Source organism: Gossypium raimondii, chromosome 3 (genome assembly GCF_025698545.1).
Source record: "Gossypium raimondii isolate GPD5lz chromosome 3, ASM2569854v1, whole genome shotgun sequence".
Taxonomy (NCBI): Eukaryota; Viridiplantae; Streptophyta; class Magnoliopsida; order Malvales; family Malvaceae; genus Gossypium; species Gossypium raimondii.
Genome location: NC_068567.1, coordinates 28465216 through 28485398, shown reverse-complemented (window position 1 = coordinate 28485398; position 20183 = coordinate 28465216). Strand labels below are relative to the sequence as shown.

The following is a 20183-nucleotide window of genomic DNA, read 5'->3' as shown; positions in this document are numbered from 1 at the left end:
TTAGGCTTGTTTAGTTAAAATTTAAAATAATTGAAGGACCAATTGTGCAATTAAATCCTCCTTAGTTGGTAATTATACCATATACCTATATATTGGACACTTATGGACATGTTCTAATGATTTTATGATTGTAATTGAAAGGTTAATTTGGTAAATAGTTAAATGATAATTTAAATTAAAAGATTAAAAAAAGATAATTAATCATCATCTTCTTTATTTTCCTTCATCAAACTGAAACTCCATAGCCAAGGAGGATCAAGCTTTCGGTCAATTAGGATTCTCCAATTGAGTGAGTAAATCTCGCTCGTTTTTAGTAACTTTTATATTTTGAGCTTGTATTAGCTTAATCTAGCTAACCCGAATTTGTAATATTGTTAAATGTTGTGGATTATGTCATTGATGAATTTGAGTTGTTCTTGAAGTTTTATGAAATATTATTGAGTTCAGTTGCTAGATAGGACTATTTTGTAAAGTAGTATTTGATGATTTTAATGTTTAAGGACTAAATTGTCAAAGTGATAAAATTACAATGACTTAATTTAAATTAATCATAAAAATGGGCTGTAGTATGCTTCTACATGATTCAACAAGGTTGGGTTTTATTTAATATTGGTTAAATTGCAAGTTTGAGCTTAAGGACTAAATTGTATAAAAGTGAAATATTAGGGGCAATTTCGTAAAAATGCCTAAAGGTACTTAATTGTATAAAATGAGTTAATTTTATTGTTGAAATTAGTGAATGGAATGAAATTATTATTTTAGATCAAGAACGAGTGGAAAACCAAGGAAAAGAGGAAAATATCGAATAGTCCTCGTATCTTTGTCATTACTGCAATATAATCGGTAAGTTCGTTTGATTTAATTTTAGTACATTTTAAATTTAGTATATGAACCTAATTGCATAATGTTGAATTATATTGATGCTTGTAATTGAAAACATAAATAATGAATTGATATAACATCATTAACTGACTGAGATACTTTGAGTTGAGAAATGTTTGGTTGTGGCACTAATACTTGCATATGGAATATGATATAGTGAGTTATTCATGTATTGTTCTATGATGGAATGTTATGAACCAATGAACATAGGATAGAGTATGATTGGCATGCCGATAGGTTATGTTGTGCACGGTACGGGGTTGATGAGAGCAGTGGAGATTATTACAGTAGATTCTCTTATCACTGGATATGTTTAGGTCTTGCATTTATTATAGACTAATGAGATATGTTACAGTGTTATTTGGTATGCTAGATGGATTAGCTCATACGCGCATTTGGTGTGCTGGATGGTTAACTATGTACTCGTATCCACTTATTGTTCATCGGGCTATGTTTATTGATCTCTAAAAGTTATTAAAAATTGGAAATTGATTTGTTCTATTATATTGAGCAATACTCACCTGTTGTGAGTTGTGATGGACAAGAAATTTGATAATAACCTTGTGATAGGAACTCTGTTCTTAATCTTGCTATTTGAATTGTTATATTAAATGCGGTAAGATTTATCGTTTAATCAACGAACTTACTAGATTTACGAAAGTTTACTTGTGTTATTTGTCTTATTACTTGTAGATACGTTTTGTGGATCGGGAGATCAGATTAACTCGAAGAATCACCCTATCTAGGAATCATTTGGTAGCCTTTGAATATATCTTGGCTTATATGGCATGTAATAGGAACATCTGGTTATGTTTGTCATGGTTCATAGTATTTGAAATGTGTGTACATTGTGAATATGATGTTGTGAAAGAAGTAATTAAGTGAGGCATGCATGTTTCATCCTGAGTCCAAGTAAGAAATTGTAGTACCCCGAAAATTACTACAGTAAGAAAGTAAGATAATATTCCTGATATAGTAAAATAAGGAAATAAAGTGATAAAAAGGGTAATTTTGAGTTATGTCAACATTGAGAAGTATATTATGACATATTAATTCAAGAAAGGATTAAATCGCAAAAGTGAGAAAAGTTTTGTTGCCCAAGGGTAAATACTCAAAATTTGAGGGGTTAAAGTGTAAATAAGAAAGAGTTAAAGGACCAATAGTGCAAATATTTTAAGGGTGGAATAATCTAGGAACTAAGGAAAATGGATGAATTAGGACCAAATTGAATAGGTGAAGAATTATGAGGGACTAAATCGTAAATTTACCAAATTAAGTAATGACTCAAGGATAGAATTTTAAAAGATCATAAAGGGCAAAATGGTCATTAAGAAGAGATAAATCTAGAAGATAATGATGATGTTGGAGATATTTTAGATTAATTAAATAAATATTAGTTTATTAATATTTTAATTTGATTTTTAAATGATATGTTATTATTTTATTATTTTAATATTTAGTATATATATGTGGAAAGAAAGATGAAAAGCAACCAACCCACCATCTTTTCCATGCAATTCACGTTAGAAGAGAAGAGAAGAAAGAAAGTTTTGCTTTCTTTACAATTTGATCCTTCCACCAAACAAATTTACCATTTTCACTTAGAAATCAAAAGACTTTCCATAGCCATCAAGAGAGAAAGATAACAAGGAGACTATGGGGAGCTAGAATACCAAGTTGGATTCAAGAAATTGAAGCTGGAGGAGAGAGAAAATCAAGTTAAAGGTTGAAATCAATAGGACAAGGTAAGAACATTGAGATTTCAATATATTTTTAAGTTTGATATTATTGAAATAGCATGGAAAAGATGTTATAGTAGAGTTTTCTTATATAAAGTCTTATGTTCTTGATATATTAGTGAAGAGAAATAAGTGAAAGTGATGGGAAATATTATAGAGAAATGGAATAAGGAAGTTATAAACTTAGTAATTAACATTTTGCACTAAAACAGTTTTTGACAATGAGAGGTTAACTTTGAAAAATCACCATAAATTGTGAAAATGAAATTAGATGATTAAAAAATATGGAATTAAATCTTCTTGAGTCTAGTTTCTCATAGAAGAAAGCAGTATAAGTAATAAAATTGTAAACATCAAAAATTGTACACAAATAATTATGGGTTAGAATTTATATTTTTAAAATCCTTAAAGAGTCTATTTTCAATATAAACAAACGAAGATATCATCAAAATTCTGTACAAGGAGATAATTAAGTTTTAGTGAAGAAGGGTTGGAACTGTCAGACAGCAAAATAGAGGTGACTTTAAAGAATAAACTGTACTTATTGGCTGAACCAAAAATTCTGAAAATTTTATGGTAATAAGATATGTGAGTCTAGTTTAAGGGAAAATTAGTGGATTCTAATTTGAAGTTCTGTAGCTCAAGATAAAAATAATTTAGTGGCTATGACTCAAATGGACAGTTTTGAATAAATTTACAAGTAAATAGTGAAATCATATATAATGTTACTTATAAGCATTTTATATAAATTAAGGATGTGGAATGGAGAGGAGGAGGAGGAAAATATATATATGAATATTCAACTAGCATGGATAATTTGCACGTTTTAGGCTCAGTGACTAAATTGAATAAAAGTAAAACTCTAAGAGTAAATTTGTAAAAATGTCAAAAAGTGACCAAATTGCATGAAATGAATTGTTTTATTATTTAAATTAGTAAATTGAATGAAATATTAATTTAGATCAAGATTGGGTGGAAATTTGAGAAAAATAGGAAATTTCCAAAATGTCCATGAATTTTGGTATTTCTGCAATTTAGCCTGGTAAGTTCGTATGAACTATATTCTATATAATTTTCATTGTAGTGAATGCTATTTGGCAATGAATATTATATATATGTGTGTTTTATTATTGGAATTGAATTATTATTAGTAATATGTATAATTATTTGATGCATTGAAATGATTATCGGAAGTTCGATTGAGTTGGAAGCTTGTTGGAGATATATCACATTATCCATTGGTTCTATCGATAATTTTGGATGATTTGATTCTGGTTATAATGGCATGTACAAGTTAAATTGGTTAACGTTAGCTCATTAATGTTTTGATTTTGATTGGTTATAAATATGAATGCTTCTATAACCCTATTCTGGCGATGGATACGGGTTAGGGGTGTTACAGAAATGATAAGTTTGAATGAATATGGCATGAAAAATTTGTTTTGAGTTAATCATGATATTATGGGATCCATAATAAGTCAATTGAAACATGTTATGGCTTAAAAATGTAATAAGCTAGTAGTGAATGTTTGGTGATAGTTCTAAACACATGTGATAGTTTGATGTTGATGTTCTTGAATTGTTGTTGTGCTAAATAGTTATTTGAGGCTTGTATGCTCAATTCTAGTTGAGGCATGAGTAGGTGATGCTAATCAAACTTGAATTGATAAGTTTTGTTATTAGTGATGGTTTGCATTTATGGTTTGAAAGTTTAGCTTGATAATGGATTTGTATGTAATTGAAATGTGGTGTCAATGATGACACATTGATTAGGCACATAGATTGGTTGTTTAACTTGATTTGAAGTAGTTTAAAAGTACTCTACAGTCTTGTGAATATATGTGTTAAGTGTATAATTAAGTACTTAAGCATTTGTATATGAAATGAGCATGTTTGGTATATTTTTGCATACAAATGGCCTGAGACACGGGCTGTCACACGGTCTTGTGTTACACACGGGCATGAGCCCTGAACGTGTTAGGTGCAGGTTTCACTCGGTCTATCACATGGCTTGCAACACAACTGTGTGACAGAACATCAAACACAGTCTAGTAGACGGGTTGTGAAATGATCGTGTGAGGGCATTTTGAAAGGTAGACAATTTGTCACACGGTTGGCCACACGACCACGGTCTGGGCTGTATCACACGGCCTATACACACGGCCGTGTGACCCCTATTTCAAAAATTTTCATAATTACCCTAAATCTTTTGATTTGTTTCAAATTGGTTCCTGATTGTTCCTAAATAAATTTTATGGCCTCGTAAGCTCGTTTTAAAGCCCATGAATGTATGTCTTACACTGATATGAATTATTATGAAATTCTATTAAATAAATTAGCAACTTGATGCTATCTGCTAATGATTGTTCTGGATTGTATGGTAATACGCCATAACCCTAATCTGGCAGCGGGTACGGGTTATGGGTGTTACACACTTAAGCACGAGGACAAAGTTTAGTGGAAAAATCAAATAATTCGACAAACACTCTTGATTCTTGTGATTAAGTGCACTTATCAAAAATTAAGTATTTTCACCTACAATAGCTTAGTTCCATTCTAACTATGTCTCAATTTAACTAACTAATTTTTCTTATTAAATAATAAATAGATCCATTCAACAATAAACCAAGCGAGTTCGCCAAAGCATCTGGGTGGCGTACACTTAATGGAAGAGTCTGTCAAACCACAAATCTTCACCAAGCTAAGATTTTACCAAATGGTACATACAAAAAAATTCTATACTTAATCAAAACAAACAATTTACTTACTCATCTTTACACTTAATTCACCAAAACACTCTAAATAAAAATATGATACCGAGATTTCGTCAGGCGAGCTGTTATAACTCTCCCCCACTTAGAAAATTTCGTCCTCAAAATTCATACCTAAAAATAACTGAGGATATTGTCCTTTCATTTGGCTTTCTTTTTCCCATGTAGCTTTTTCTGTATTATGATTTCTCCATAAAACTTTCAGTAAATGAATTCTCTTATTTCTTAGCTATTTTACCTCTCTTGCTAATATACGAATAGGCTATCTTCATAAGATAAGCTCGATTCAACCTCTAACTGTTAAATCTGGACAACATGATTTGGATTTGATTTATATCTTCTCAGCATGGATACATGAAACACATTGTGAATCTTTGATAACTCAAGAGGCAAACCCAATCTGTAAGCTACAGGTCTTACTTTCTCTATAACTTCATAAGGCCCTAAAAATTTGGACTCAATTGTCCTTTCTGACCAAATTTGATGACCAAACTCAATTACTTTTCTCTTCAGATCTGCATATGCTTTATGACAATCTTGAGCAACTTTTAAATTACTACGAATAACAGAGATTTTTTCTTCAGTTTCATGCACCAATGTAGGTGTTCTACACCTTCTTCTATATAGAGCTTCAAAGGGAGACATTGTCAAACTAGCATGAAAATTGTTGTTGTAATCACATTCCACCAAGGGAACACACATTTCCCAGTTCATTCCAAAATCAATTACATAGCTTCTCAACATATATTCTAAAATGTGAATAACTCTTTCAGACTAACCATCAGTTTGAGGATGAAATGTAGTACTGATCATAGCTTAGTTTCCAAATATCTCTATAACTGATTCCAAAATCTCGAAATAAACCTTGGATCTCTACATGAAACTATAAAAGATGGAATTCTATGCAGGTGTACTATCTTAGCAATGTAAAGCTCAGCTAACTTCTTTAGAGAATAAAAAGTATTTAAAGGTAGAAAATGACCTAACTTAGTAAGTTTATCTACTATCACCCATACAGAATTTTCCTTGAAGGACTAAGGGGTAAACCAGATACCAAATCCATGGTAATCCTATCCCACTTCCATTCAGGTAATTCTAATAGATACAACTTACCAGAGGGAACTTGATGTTCTACCTTAACTTTTTGACAAGCTAATCAAGTTGAGACATACCTTGCAAATTTCTCTCTGCATACCAAGCCACCAATATGAGCTCTTCAGATCTTCATACATTTTAACATTCCCAAGATGGAGTGAAAAAGATCCCTAATGAGCTTCTCTTAGCAATTTTTTCCTCAATTCATTCCCAACTGGTGCAACATTCTTCCCATGAATCTCAACTCACCATATTTACCCAGGCTGAAATTTGTTGCGCTGCTAGATACCATTTGTTGCTTAAACGTTTCACACTAAACATCTTTCATCTGCTCTTCTAATACCTATGAAAGAAAATTTGGCTTCAAAACTAATTCTGCCAGTAAGGATCCATTACCAGATATATTTATTTCTACTCAAAGAGATAATAATGTTGCCACAATCTTTCTATTCAAATCATCTACTACCACATTTGCCTTCCTTAGAAGATACTCAATAATCAGATCATAATCTTTCAGTATTTCCCATTCTGTAGGGCGTATAGGAAATAGGTACTGTTATAGGTTCTAACTCAACCGAAAACTCTACTTTTCTCTCAGGTGGCACTCTAAAAAGCTCTCGTGGAAACACATTTGGAAATTCTCTTACCAGAAGGACTTGATTAATTTCCTTTCTTGACTTAGATCAATCCATGATATAAGCCAAATAAGCATCTACGCCTTTAAAAACCATCTTTCTGGCGAACACATCAAAGATTATTCTATTCGCCAAACTAGTTTGTATATCAGGTGTACACCTTTAACACGATAGTCAACCATAACATTATGTCTTGTCAAGCAATCCAAACCTAAAATAACATCAAATTCATGAAAGCTCAGTAATAACAAATCAGCCAAAAATGTATACTCGCCAAATACCAATGGACAATTCTTTATCAACTTATTCACCATAGTACTCTGACCTAAAGAATTACTTACTAACACATTGGTTTCAGAATATACTAATTCAAGACTTAGACCCTCTACAACCTTAGTACAAATATATGAATGTGTAGACCCAAGATCTATTAAAGCATAAATACTATTTTCAAGAAAAGAAAATTTACCCGTTATCACCTCAAGTAGATTAACATCCTCTATTGCTTTCATCATATAAGCTTGATCTAACACTTCAGAAATTGGCTTCCTAACATTTTTCCTCTATGCTCCTTGTACTGAACTAGACTTTGCTGCCATTCTCGATCTAGTCTCTTGTTGAAACTTTTGACGTCCTCGGATAGACTGTTATGTAATCGCTTTAGTTTTAAATGGACAACCCTTAACTAAGTGATCTTTGGATCCACATCTATAACATACTCCTAAACACTTCTTGCATTCTCCACCATGATTTTTACTACAATAATCGTAAACACTACTTACCATTTTAAAACCACCAAAGCTTACCACCGAAGCAGCTGGTCTACTGAATCCTTCATGATTAAAACTTGTAATCTGCGAATCCCTTCTTAAAGTTGAGTAGATCTGATCTCTAGGCCTTTTAAAACTTGCTGGAGGTGGAGGTCTTGACCTTCCCCTCTTCATCCTTTCCTTTTCAAAATTCTTACTTTATCTCTGATGATCGTTTCCATCTTATGGGCTTTAGTTGTCATTACTGCAAGAGCTTTACATTCAGAATTTGCCACTAATGTATGAATTTCATCCCTTAGTCCCCACTCAAATTTATCACACATTTCCTTCACTATTTGAAACATGTTCTTTGCATAACGACTAAGTTTGAGGAATTCTCACTCATATTCCATAACATACATCCTACCTTGTCTTAGATACAGAAATTCCTTCCTCAGTTGTTCAACATAAATTTAGTTACTATATCTTTTCCTTAACTTTTCCATAAAGAAGTCTCAACCAATCATTTATTCAGGAGTTACACTAACCAAGGTTTCCCACCATTGGTAAGCATCCCATTCTAACAGTAATATAGCACACAAAAGGCTATCCTTATAAGTACATTTCAATTATTTTATCACTCTAACCACTATTTAGTCACAGCGAGATCATCACCTTTATCATTAAGAAACTCTTTGGCACCCCTTTTTCTAATCTCCCTTACAGGATCAATTTGGATGAATTCAGAACATGTACCTGTTGAGTAGTTTATGTTGCGCGAACCACTTTAGGTTATGGTTGCTAAGGATGTTGTGGCTGTGGTTCTTGAGTGTTACCCATGAACTAATCCAATAGTTGTGTCATCATCGTGAAAAATACATTCCTAAAGGCATTCCCTACATTACTCATATTATTGGCAAGAAATTATTCTTGTGCAGGCATATGACTCCATTTCTTCCCCAATAGCTTATCTAGACCCGTTAGACATTTTCTTATATTACTACAAAAGAAATTTTAACTTAGTTCATACATTAAGGACTAAGCTAAAGGAGTACTATGCATGACAGGGTGTGACACAACCTTCAGGTTTCCAAGAATCGACTAAACATTAACTTTGATATCAAACTTGTAACATGCCAAACCCGATCCCATAAAAGAACTCAAGAATGATGTGTCAATACATAGAAATCATCTATCTTTCAAATTGTTTCAAGCAAAAACTTTGTATAATTTGTAGTGTTTTGAATTAAACTTTTAATAAAATATTAGAATAAAGTATAAGCCAAATTGCTTATAAACTTCAATAAGATAAATTAATTAAAGTATTATTTAACAATCATAAGTTTCAATTACAATTCCATCTCAAAATACAACTAGGCATCACCCCCATATGTCATGCATAGTATAAATAAACAGATGTCTCACAGTAGCAGATATCATGTGGCGTAGTCCTTCAGAAAGTCTTCTTTCAATAGTAGGCCTGAAAAGGAAAAAGGGTAACGGGGTAAGTTAAAAAAGACTTAGTGAGTTCCATAGAGATCTTAAGATGAATACTAATAGCACAATCCAATCTTTCAAAGGAACTGCTCAACATTACAGAGTACACCTAATGGCCTATACAAAACTCAAACAGACTCAATACGCCAAAGGCATGTCATATGGGAAAATACCATATGCCAACACAACATAACACAAACATCTCATTTCATGCCAACCATATATTTAAAGCTCAGATTCAAATTCATATAAGATGTTTCTGTTTCATTCATATGCATTCTCTCCTTATAGCTCCCATTTCAGAATCATTCAGTAGCATGTTTAATTGTGTTATGCCAACTTGGTTTGCAATATATATCTACCCTACCGGAGGCTACACAACATATTTTCCTATAACTCCATTTTGGTTATTAGTCCATATAATGTCATTCTTTTCATAAGTAGATGGTAGTGACTTAACATGAAAATTGCCCATACTTCTTTTCCCAGACATATAGAGCTCAGATCGATTACTCTAATAGACAACCATTATCCACACTCACATATAGTGGTCATCCTTTACAGAGCAAGAATACTTACCTTACAATGTTATAAAGTAAATATAATCACAACATTGAAGTAAAAATGAACTCACCAGAAAAATAAAGAAGTCTAAATAGCATGTCCTTTGCCTTTGTCACTCGAACCTTCAGTAGTGTCTTGAGCTAAAAATAAGGCTATTTAAACATCGAATCTAAACATGTATGCATGAAACATTAACACTTAACCCAGAACTAAGAAGTTTCCTTCTTTACACACCAGTCTGACACTTATGCATGCAAAATCAAAAACACGTAAATAGCCTTAAAAATAACCTAGGGTTTATTAGTAATTACTAGAAATCTATGGCAAACGTATAAGTTGGCTAAATACAGAGAACCCAACTTCAGACAGGTTTTCAAGACTTTGGTTTTTTAGAAAATGCAAAGAAGATCAAGGAGAAAGATGAATACAAAGAAAACGCAAAGATTTTCGGTTGAAATCTTGTCTCGTGTGAAATGATATGTGATTTGTGCAAGTATACACATCGAATCAAGTAAAAAAGTGATGAGTGAGTACTGCTCTCATAAGGATCAGATTGATGCACAACAATGGTCAAGTTATTATAATAAAATGCGATTAATGCAATGGTAAAGCAATAGTAAGTATGCAGTGGCAATTAAAAGGAATTATGATGTATGCAATATGTGGAATTAATGAATACTTTGAAATGCTATGGCAAAACAAGAGTAGAAATGTAATGGCAGTTATACGAATTACTATAGGAATATCATGTAAACGATCAAGTGAATAGCTAAGAATGATTTGGTAAAGATACGGCAGCAAAGAATAAAGGATATATGATGTTGATTTAGAAGGTCGGGATTACTAAGAACCTACCCTTAATGTTAGCAATGCCTCGACAAAATCGTAATCAATCTACTGCTCAAAAGAGTTCTAAAGTCGTCTGTTTCTTTCGAGAGCAGAAACCTTAAGTTACGTTGCCCATGTCTATAGGCCTTTAATACAGTACCCTACACTATTTCCTTTTGTATAAACGTTGCTCTATGTTTAGAGTCTACTATAAGTACCTGTTGAGTACTTGCTCATATCGTTCAATTTCGGTCCAACTAGTCCAACTTTTTTAGAATTAAATTAGTTTATGGGCATGCTGCACAGTCGTCTATGTTTAGGGAATGCACGCATACAATTTAGAAATAAAAAAAATTAAATGAAACATTATATTAATCTAGATCTATGTTTCAACCATTAAAGAAAATAAAAGTTTCATCATGTAATCTCAACTCTATGAGATTTAGCTCATGGGTTGGCAAATAGAATCAAAACCGAAATATTATTCAACATCATTTTCATCAAATCAATTCACAGAGAAATAGTTAAGAAATAATAGAATAACGTCAAGAAGATAGCTTTCACGTGTCCAGTTCACACTCTAGTGGCACAGTGTCCTGTAGTGGCTAAGATGGACTACATCTTCCTCTACTCAACCGCTACCCTCTAGTTTCGCCTATGGATCTCCACCCTTGTTCGTCGTTAAAGGTTTTCTCCTTTGGCTTTTTATAACCTTTTCCCCCAGGGTAAATCCAACAACCCAAGATTTCTTCTCCTCTGTTTTAGATTTTCTTTTTGGTTTAAAATCCCTTCCTTTAGGGTAGGTGGGCTATCAACCCATGATCTTATTATCATTTTTCCTCTTTTTTAGGTTGATTTTTTTGGTACAAGTAGAGTTGCGCTAAAACTGTTATGCGTTAAGTGTTGACTTGGTCTTCCTAGAATTGCCACTGCATTCGTATTGGCAAACTTTCAAATTACTACCAAACAAATCCTTCCCGCAAACAAGTAAAAGTATCATATAGTAAGATTTAAGGAAAGTCCAATCTTCTTAATGTAATGTAATGAAAATTACGAATGGAATTTCCCTAAAATGAAACTAAATTTACTTAAGTACAAACAATTAGCTAGGTCTAAAGGCATGAAATATAATTCTTTTCAAGAGTTATCATACCCCCAAACCTGAGTTATTGTTTGTCCTGAAGCAAGATGTGCATAAATGAATGAAAGTAATAATTGCCATACCAACATAATCACCATTGCTTGTGAGACCCTTAAGAGAGCATTTTGTACTTTAGTTCTCAGCAATCTTTTATGTCTAAAAATTTGATCAAGTTTCATAAACTTATTTAGCAAAGGAAATGCAGAAAATATTACCCTAAAAACAAGAAAAATCCTAAGTCTTCATGCAATTTTCACTATAGCAAGTACCTCTTAATTTACTTAGTTCATCTTTTAACTCACTCAGTTTCCCTTTTTTTTCTTTGGCATTATACATACTCAAATACATACATATCCATTTATTATGCCTCTTTTCTTTTCACTAGGGGATTTAGCTCGTCACATGATTCTTTGACTCAACAATTACGATGGAGCATGCACTAAATTATCGAATACTTAATCATGTCACAATTTGAATACACACTCATGAAGCTAAGGCTTTTGACTAAAAAGATGGATGGAGCAAACAACTACCTCCTTAGCTACTCAACCTGTTACTGTAGTGGAGTGCCCCTAATTTTCCTTATTACACACTCTTACTCAAACTCAACTTTCTTGTTAACAGCACGATGGAGCAAACAAAATGGTGTTGACTTACTCGAGAATTCTAAGCATTGGAGTATTTGATGGCATTTTTTAAAGAATTTAATTAGACATTGCCACTTTATTCATTATTGAGTATTGCCATGTTACCGAATATAACTTCAAGAGTCTCTAAGTTTATCAAAAGAAACTTACTATGGATAAATTGTAATCGGAATTAGGACATCCTAATTTAGGGATCAATTTACAAGCAAACTATCCTAAGCTAATGTCACCTAATCCACTGTTACAACTTTCTAAGTTTATAGAAGAATTAAGCTCCTCATTGAAAATCATAGAAAAAAATACACTCATCATAGTCTAAACAATTTCTGGGAGCCATATGTGCCATGGAAAAATGAATGAAAAATGAAAAAAAAGTTAAAACATGCTTAACTAACTATTTAATGCAAAGCTAAATGCTCAACACACCCCTAAACCTAAGGGATGCATTGTCCACAATGCATGTACATATACGAATCATGAATGCAAGAACATATATATGTACATAATGACATGTAATAAAAGGAGAAAAACTTCCTGAGCTTGGAATTGAATGATGGTACTTTAATTGTGGTGATTGGGCTTTCGTGCACTCATCTTATAATGCATTGGTTGTTTAAGTAAATTGAGTGGTACATCATCCTGTTCATTATCAAATCTAGTGAGTTCATCAATAATCTGATCAATCTCAAGATCCTATTCAGTCATCATTTCAGTAGAAGGATGTGGAACAGCCGCAGTGTTGTCCACCGGTGGTGCAACTAAGGGATTTACTTCCTCTTAGTCCTTACGGTTAGTCTCAATGCTAATAGACCCTGTTTTCTTTGGTTCTTCCTCTGATGCTTTGGGTGCATTCTCTTTATTGGTAAGATTCACCTCAATGGGCTCTGTATCGCTGACCCTTTCCGCTCTTGTAGTTTATTAAACAAAGGAAATGAAATAACTAAAAGAAATTTAAATCGACAAAATGAAATAAAAATAAAAATAATTTTCAAGATGTTGAAATTAAAAATCTTGAAAATCAATAGACTGTTTGTCTCACTCTATATGAGCACTCTAGTAGTGCTTCAAGTGTTGTCCATTAACTTTAAATGTGTCCCCCATTTTCATGTCCTTGACATCAACAACTGCATGCAGACTACTTATATCGAGAGCAGAAGCCTTAAGTTACCTTGCCCATGTCTATAGGCCTTTAATACGGTACCCTGCACTATTTCCTTCTGTATGAACACTGCTCTATGTCTAAAGTCTACTACAAGTATCTGTCGAGTACTTGCTCATATCATTCAATTTCAGTCCAACTAGTCCAACCTTTTCAGAATTAAACTAATTTATGGGCATGTTGCACAGTTGTCTATTTCTAGGAATACTACATATACAATTTAGAAATAAAAACAATTGAATGAAACAGTAAATTAATTCAGATCCATGCTTTGACCATTAAAGAAAATAAAGGTTTCATCATGTAATCCCAACCCTATGAGATTTAACTTATAGGTTGGCAAATACAATTCAAAACCAAAATATCATTCAACATCATTTTCATCAAATAAATTCATAGAGAAATACTTATGAAATAACAGAAGAACATCGGGTAGACAGCTTTCGCGTGTCCAGTTCACACTCTAGTGGCACAGTGTCCTGTGGCGGCTGAGAAGGACTACCTTCATCTTCCTCTTTCTGTCTCTACTCGACCGCTACCCTCTGGTTTCGCCTATGGATCTCCACCCTTGTTCATCGTTAAGGGTTTGCTCCTTTGGATTTTTATAACCTTTTTCCCTAAGGTAAATCCAACAACCCAAGATATCTTCTCCTCTTTTTTAGATTTTCTTTTTGGTTTAAATCCCTTCCTTTAGGGTAGGTGGTTATCAGTCCATGATCTCATGATCCTTTTTCCTTTTTTTCAAGCTGATTTTTCTAGTACATGTAGAGTTTGGCTAAAACTGTTATGGGTTGAGTGTTGACTCGGTCTTCTTGGAATTGCCACTACATTCGTGTTGGCAAACTATCCAACTTTTTGCCACGACAAACCTTCATTCCTTTATTTCTTTCTTCGTATTCTGCACTTGCCAATTACCATCAAACAAATGCTTCACCCAAATAAGTAAAAGCTACATATAATAACATTTAAGCACAATCCATTATTCTTAATGTAATGAAATGAAAATTACGAATTGTAACACCCCAAACCCAGCCTAAGAGTTATGGCCGAATCTGGCGGTGTCACATTGAGGTGTTAAGCGTAAAACTTGTTGTTGAAATCTTTAAAATCAATTAATCATTTTGTTATTAAACGGTGATTCCAAAATGGGTTCATTTCCAAGCGTGCATCATTAAAAACTAATCACTTTTAAAACGTTATAAATTTTCCAAAATCTCATTTATTGCGAAAACGTGGTGTCTTTGAAAATAGTTACCTTTTGAAAACCTGTCTTATTCTACAACTATCAGTTTATATCAAACTAAATAAATAAAAACCCCAATTTAAAGTTTATAACTTTAAAGAGGCCTTTTTACATAAAAATACCCAAATTTAGTTACTTATAAATCAAAAGCTAAAAATGAAAGCTGATGCGGTTGTGTGGCCACCTCCGAGTCCCTCGCAGCTCCGAATCATAACGCTGGGGATTACTTGAATGGTTAAAAATGGGGTGAGTTTACGAAAACTCAGTGTGTAATCCCCTTATGAAAGAAACAAAAATAGTCTAGGCCTGAGCCCTTAACAGTAATAGTATCAGTGTGGGCCTTAGCCCAATACGGTAACGGTTGCAATTGGGCCTTAGCCCCCATCAGCCTCTGTTGGGCCGAAGCCCATCTCAATATAAAAATCAGTATATGCAATGCATAAATACCCATACCAACCCTGCACTCCGTCTCTTGTCCAACCCTACACTCCTGTAGGGATTAAATCGACCCACCCATCCCTACACTCTTTATGTAGCACCGGTTGCGGCACTAACCAGTATCGCAGCAAAGTTGCCAGTAACCAGAATGGCTAAAAGTCGTAAACAGGATAGCTATTAGCTATAAACAGAATGGTTACAAGCCATAAGTATATTAATATGATTGGCACAAAGCCATCAGTAGTAATAATATGATCGGCACACAGCCATTAGTAATAGTAGTATGATCAGTACAAAGCCATCAATAGTAGTAATATGATCGGCACACAACCATCAGTAATGGTAATATGATCGGCACAAAGCCATCAATAGCATCATAGCAAAGTTGCCGACAACGATATCGCAGACAAAAGCGCCAATAACGATATATGTGGCCAAGCCACGATGCGATGATTGTGGCGAGCCACCATCGATACTTCCTCAATTAACAGAATCCCCACCCCATGCAGTATGTCGTGTATGCAGAATGCCATGCATGGAATCAATCATACAAATCATAGACAAATCAGTCATTTAAACCACAAATAAATCAGTCATTTAAATTACAGACAAATCAGCCATTTAAATTACAGACAAATCAGTCATTTAACCCCGAGGGGCAAAATAGTCATTTTACCCTACAGGGGCATTACGATCATTTAACCCTATAGGAGTATTACGACCATTTTACCCTACTGGGGCATTACGGTCATTTTACCCTATAGGGGCATTACGATCATTTTACCCTACAGGGGCATTACAGTCATTTTACCCTATTGGGGCATTACGGTCATTTTACCCTACAGGGGCATTACAGTCATTTTACCCTACAGGGGAATTGCGATCATTTTACCCTTCGAGAGTATTCCAGTAATTTTACCCTTCGAGGGTATTTCGATAATTTTACCTTCGAGGGTATTTGAATGATTTTACAACCTTTCTGAAGGCCTACAGTCGCCTCGAGCGACACAGATAACCTAAATAGTCATAACGGTGCAAATGGGCCCAAGGCCCATATTTGGGGGCCAAGTGGGCCCACATGTTCGCGTGGCCCAATTAGCCCAAATTTAGTCATGACTATGCGAACCATATAGCCCGGTCCAGTATTTGCCACCAATCATGTATTTTATTGGTGTGAGGCCCATAAGCCCATTGAGCCCACACGGCCCATTTCGACCCACGTGGCCCATTACGGCCTAAGCCCATGGAAATGCTCATGGAGGCCTCTACAGTTTATCGCCCATGATTCGCAAGTTCGGCTTTCCACACGAGCGATCGCACGCTCGTGTGGTCCCAAACGCAGTATTTTAGCTTTTGCCGTTCTACAGTTATAGTGGGGAGTTTACACACCTAATGCGATTTACAGATTCCCTTCGATCCGAAAACTCTTATTCCGCAAATCAATGATCATCCCACCCTTGGTTCCCAAGCAATGTGCCAATCAACCTCGACCACCACCAGTAAAGAATAGACGCAATGCAGGTTGGAGAAAGCGACGAATACCTTCAAAGCCTCGCCAATCTCCCCCCATTCAGAACAAGCAATGCAGGTTGGAGAAAGCGACGAATACCTTCAAAACCTCGCCAATCTCCCTCCATTCAGAACAAGAAACAAATGAGATTATATATATATCTCTCCACAACAACCTCCCCAAATCCCAATATTCTCTCCTCAATTCTCTCCCCTTATCACTCCACAGATTTCTCCTCAACTCCCTCTATGCCCAGTTCAAACTTCCTTCGGCAGTATTTCACTCTAACTCTGCCACTTACACGACTCAAGCAGCAAAATAAATACTCTATTACACAACCTAGGACTTGAACCTCAGACCTCACATTTACACAACACGCCACCTTGCCACTAGACCACAAGCTCTTTTGTGTCACATTTTGTCTTCAATTAACTAAAAGGTCTAAAGGCCAAAGTCCAGGTTCCTTTAAAAGAAAAACCAAAATAAATTGCAAGAGCCAAGAATTGAACCCAGGCTCCCTTTCAACCTTAATGACGCCACAACCACTAGACCACATGCTTCCTTATGCATTTTTTTAACACAATAATTTAAAAGGCCTACATCCAAGCATCTAGGGTTCTATCCACTTAAAACCAAAATTTTTGCTAAAGCCTGGGTTTGAACCCAGGACTTTTCCAACTCCTCTTAGGACCCTTAACCACTAAAGCAAACATACTTTTGTACACAGTTTCCAAACCGTTGCTCAAGGCCCAATACTTCTAGGCCCAAATTCTCGGGCGTTACACGAACGGAATGCCCTAAAATGCAACTAAATTTACTTAAGTACAGGCAATTAGCTAGGTCTAATGGCATGAAATATAACTCTTTTCAAGATTTATTAGTGAAAGCACTGTTATCCTTATACACTTAAGCAGGGATACAAGTTTAGTGGAAAAATCAAATAATTCCACTAACCCTCTTGACTCTCATGATTAAGTGCACTTATAAAAAAAATAAGTCTTTTCATTTATTGTAGCTTAGTTCCATTCTAACTAAGTCTCAATTTAAATAACTAAATTTCGTTATTAAATAATAAACAAATTCATTCAACAGTAAATCGAGCGAGTTCACCAAAGCATTTGAGTGGTGTACACTTAACGGAAGAGTCGGCCAAACTACAGATCTTAGCTAAGCTAAGAGTTTATCAAATGACACATACAAAAAGAATTCTATACTTAATCAAAACAAACAATTTATTTACTCATGTCTACACTTAGTTTAGCAAATACTCTAACTAATAATCAGATACCGAGGCTTCACCAGACAGGTTGTTACACTCCTACTCTAAGTAGGATGTTGTTTTTTCTATTAAAAATAAACTTTTACAACTCTACAAGGGTTCTACCTTCTCTTCTTATAAATAGATGGCACCGGTAGAACTATTGACATAACTTTTGAGAGATTATTATTCTACCAAAAAATAGAGAGAATTTATCCTAAACTATTACATATTTTTCCAGAATAACAATTTTACCAGATTCTATTAAAGAAGAGAGAATTTTTTTCACCCCAAAAAGAGAGAACTTTTTCTAGTTTTGTGTTTCAATTCAATTGGTTCGAGCCCACACTTAAAGTAGTTCATGGTACGAGAATAGCGGAGAAGATCATTTGGTTGAAAGTCAGAAAACATCAAGGATCCGCTTATCCAAAAACACAAGTACCATTTCAGTCTAAGGTTTATTGTTATAAATATCATAAACTGGGTCGATTTTCAAAATTTTAATTTTTCGCAATGCAAGAAAACCATTTTCAAATCGATTTGTTCCAACTTTCATTGCCATATTTTTATCAATTCCTACGCATCTTCATATGTTTGGTTCATCAAGGCTCCTCTTGTGGCTCTATCAAGTCTTGTCTCGAATGTGCATCGAACTCATTGTAGAACATTTGCAACCGTAACCATTTAGGTAGACCATGGTGTGGGCATCTTTGTATTAGTGACTTAAAACACTCCCAAGCTTCGTGAAAATTTTCTCCTTCCAACATTTAAACATTGCAATCTCTCTCCTTAGTTGGGCCATTTTGCTAATAGGAAAGAACTTGTACGAGAATTTCTCTGCAAGTTTGCTCCATATCTTATAGATCTTGGTGCCTGCTAATCTAACCAAGAGAAAGCGTTATCTATTTAGGAGAAGGGGAATAGCCAAAGACGAATAGCATCATCAGTGACCCCATTAACTTTAAAAATGTCACAAAGTTAAAGAAACTATTTTAAGTGTTGATTTGGCTCCTCCATCATAGTCTCTCTCCATCTGGATCATGGCCGGCTTTATCTCAAAATTGTTCATTGTTTTGGTCAGCCTTGTGATGCTTCCTTGTACTGTGTCAAGGTTTGGTAGCGCATAGTCTCTCAGCGTGTGCTCCTCTCAAGCCATTGGTGGCTCTATCGATAATTGTAGTGGTGGTGTTGGTAGATCTTGTAAGTTATGTTCGTCGAAAAGTGGATTATCGCGTGGTGGATTAATCATAGCAGGGTGGGTTATTTATCATCTGTTGTTGTTGCTGTCGACGATTTTGGCATATAATTCTTTCTGGATCAGTAGCTAGCTCTAGAGGTGTGTCCTTACTTTGAGTCATACACTGAAACCATAAAGAAAATTAAAAACGTTAGTAGAAGAAAATAAAAATAAAGATTAAAATCGTATTTATAATTTACAATTTTTTCCTAGCTATCTTATTAAAGGCAAAAATTAAAATAAATTCAGTGACGTTGCCTCCCTGGCAACGAAGCTAACAACTTGACCACCACCAGACGTACTAACGTCTAAAGTGTGAATACTGCAACCAAACATAAGTGTTAGGTGGTTTCCTCAAGTATACGGGCCAAGTTGTAATATAGTTATACAATGAAGCAGGGAAGTACTCCAAGGATCGTACCTAAGGGAGGTAAGATTAAACTAATCCTAATTTCTATGTTAACGGTTAGTAATTTAATTAAACTATATTACAATAAATCCTAGGGTAGCGATAAAAGCTATTTTATTAACTAATAAAAGAACATTAAAACAACCGGGGAAAACAAATTATAGATTTAATCAGATATAAATGACAGAAGACTAACTTGTTTCAGTGTTCATAATTAATTCCTATTTCGGGTCTAATCCAATGAACTAGTCATTAACTTAGTAGGGCCTCTCGACCTTCCACTAACCTAATGAGTCGGTAAGAACTACTTATCTCTTGACCTCATAGTTCAGACCAGATTGGGGTAAGGTTTTCACGAATATGCAATATCAATCTTGGGTT

The 20183-nt window shown here is 34.4% G+C and overlaps 1 non-coding gene across 1 annotated transcript; it reads left to right on the top strand.

The window, feature by feature from the left end:
• The first annotated feature begins 18846 nt into the window (after positions 1 to 18846).
• LOC128040264 (small nucleolar RNA R71) lies at positions 18847 to 18952 on the top strand. The gene has a single exon (XR_008194921.1). It is a non-coding gene; the product is annotated as a small nucleolar RNA R71 (small nucleolar RNA).
• The last annotated feature ends 1231 nt before the right edge of the window (positions 18953 to 20183 follow it).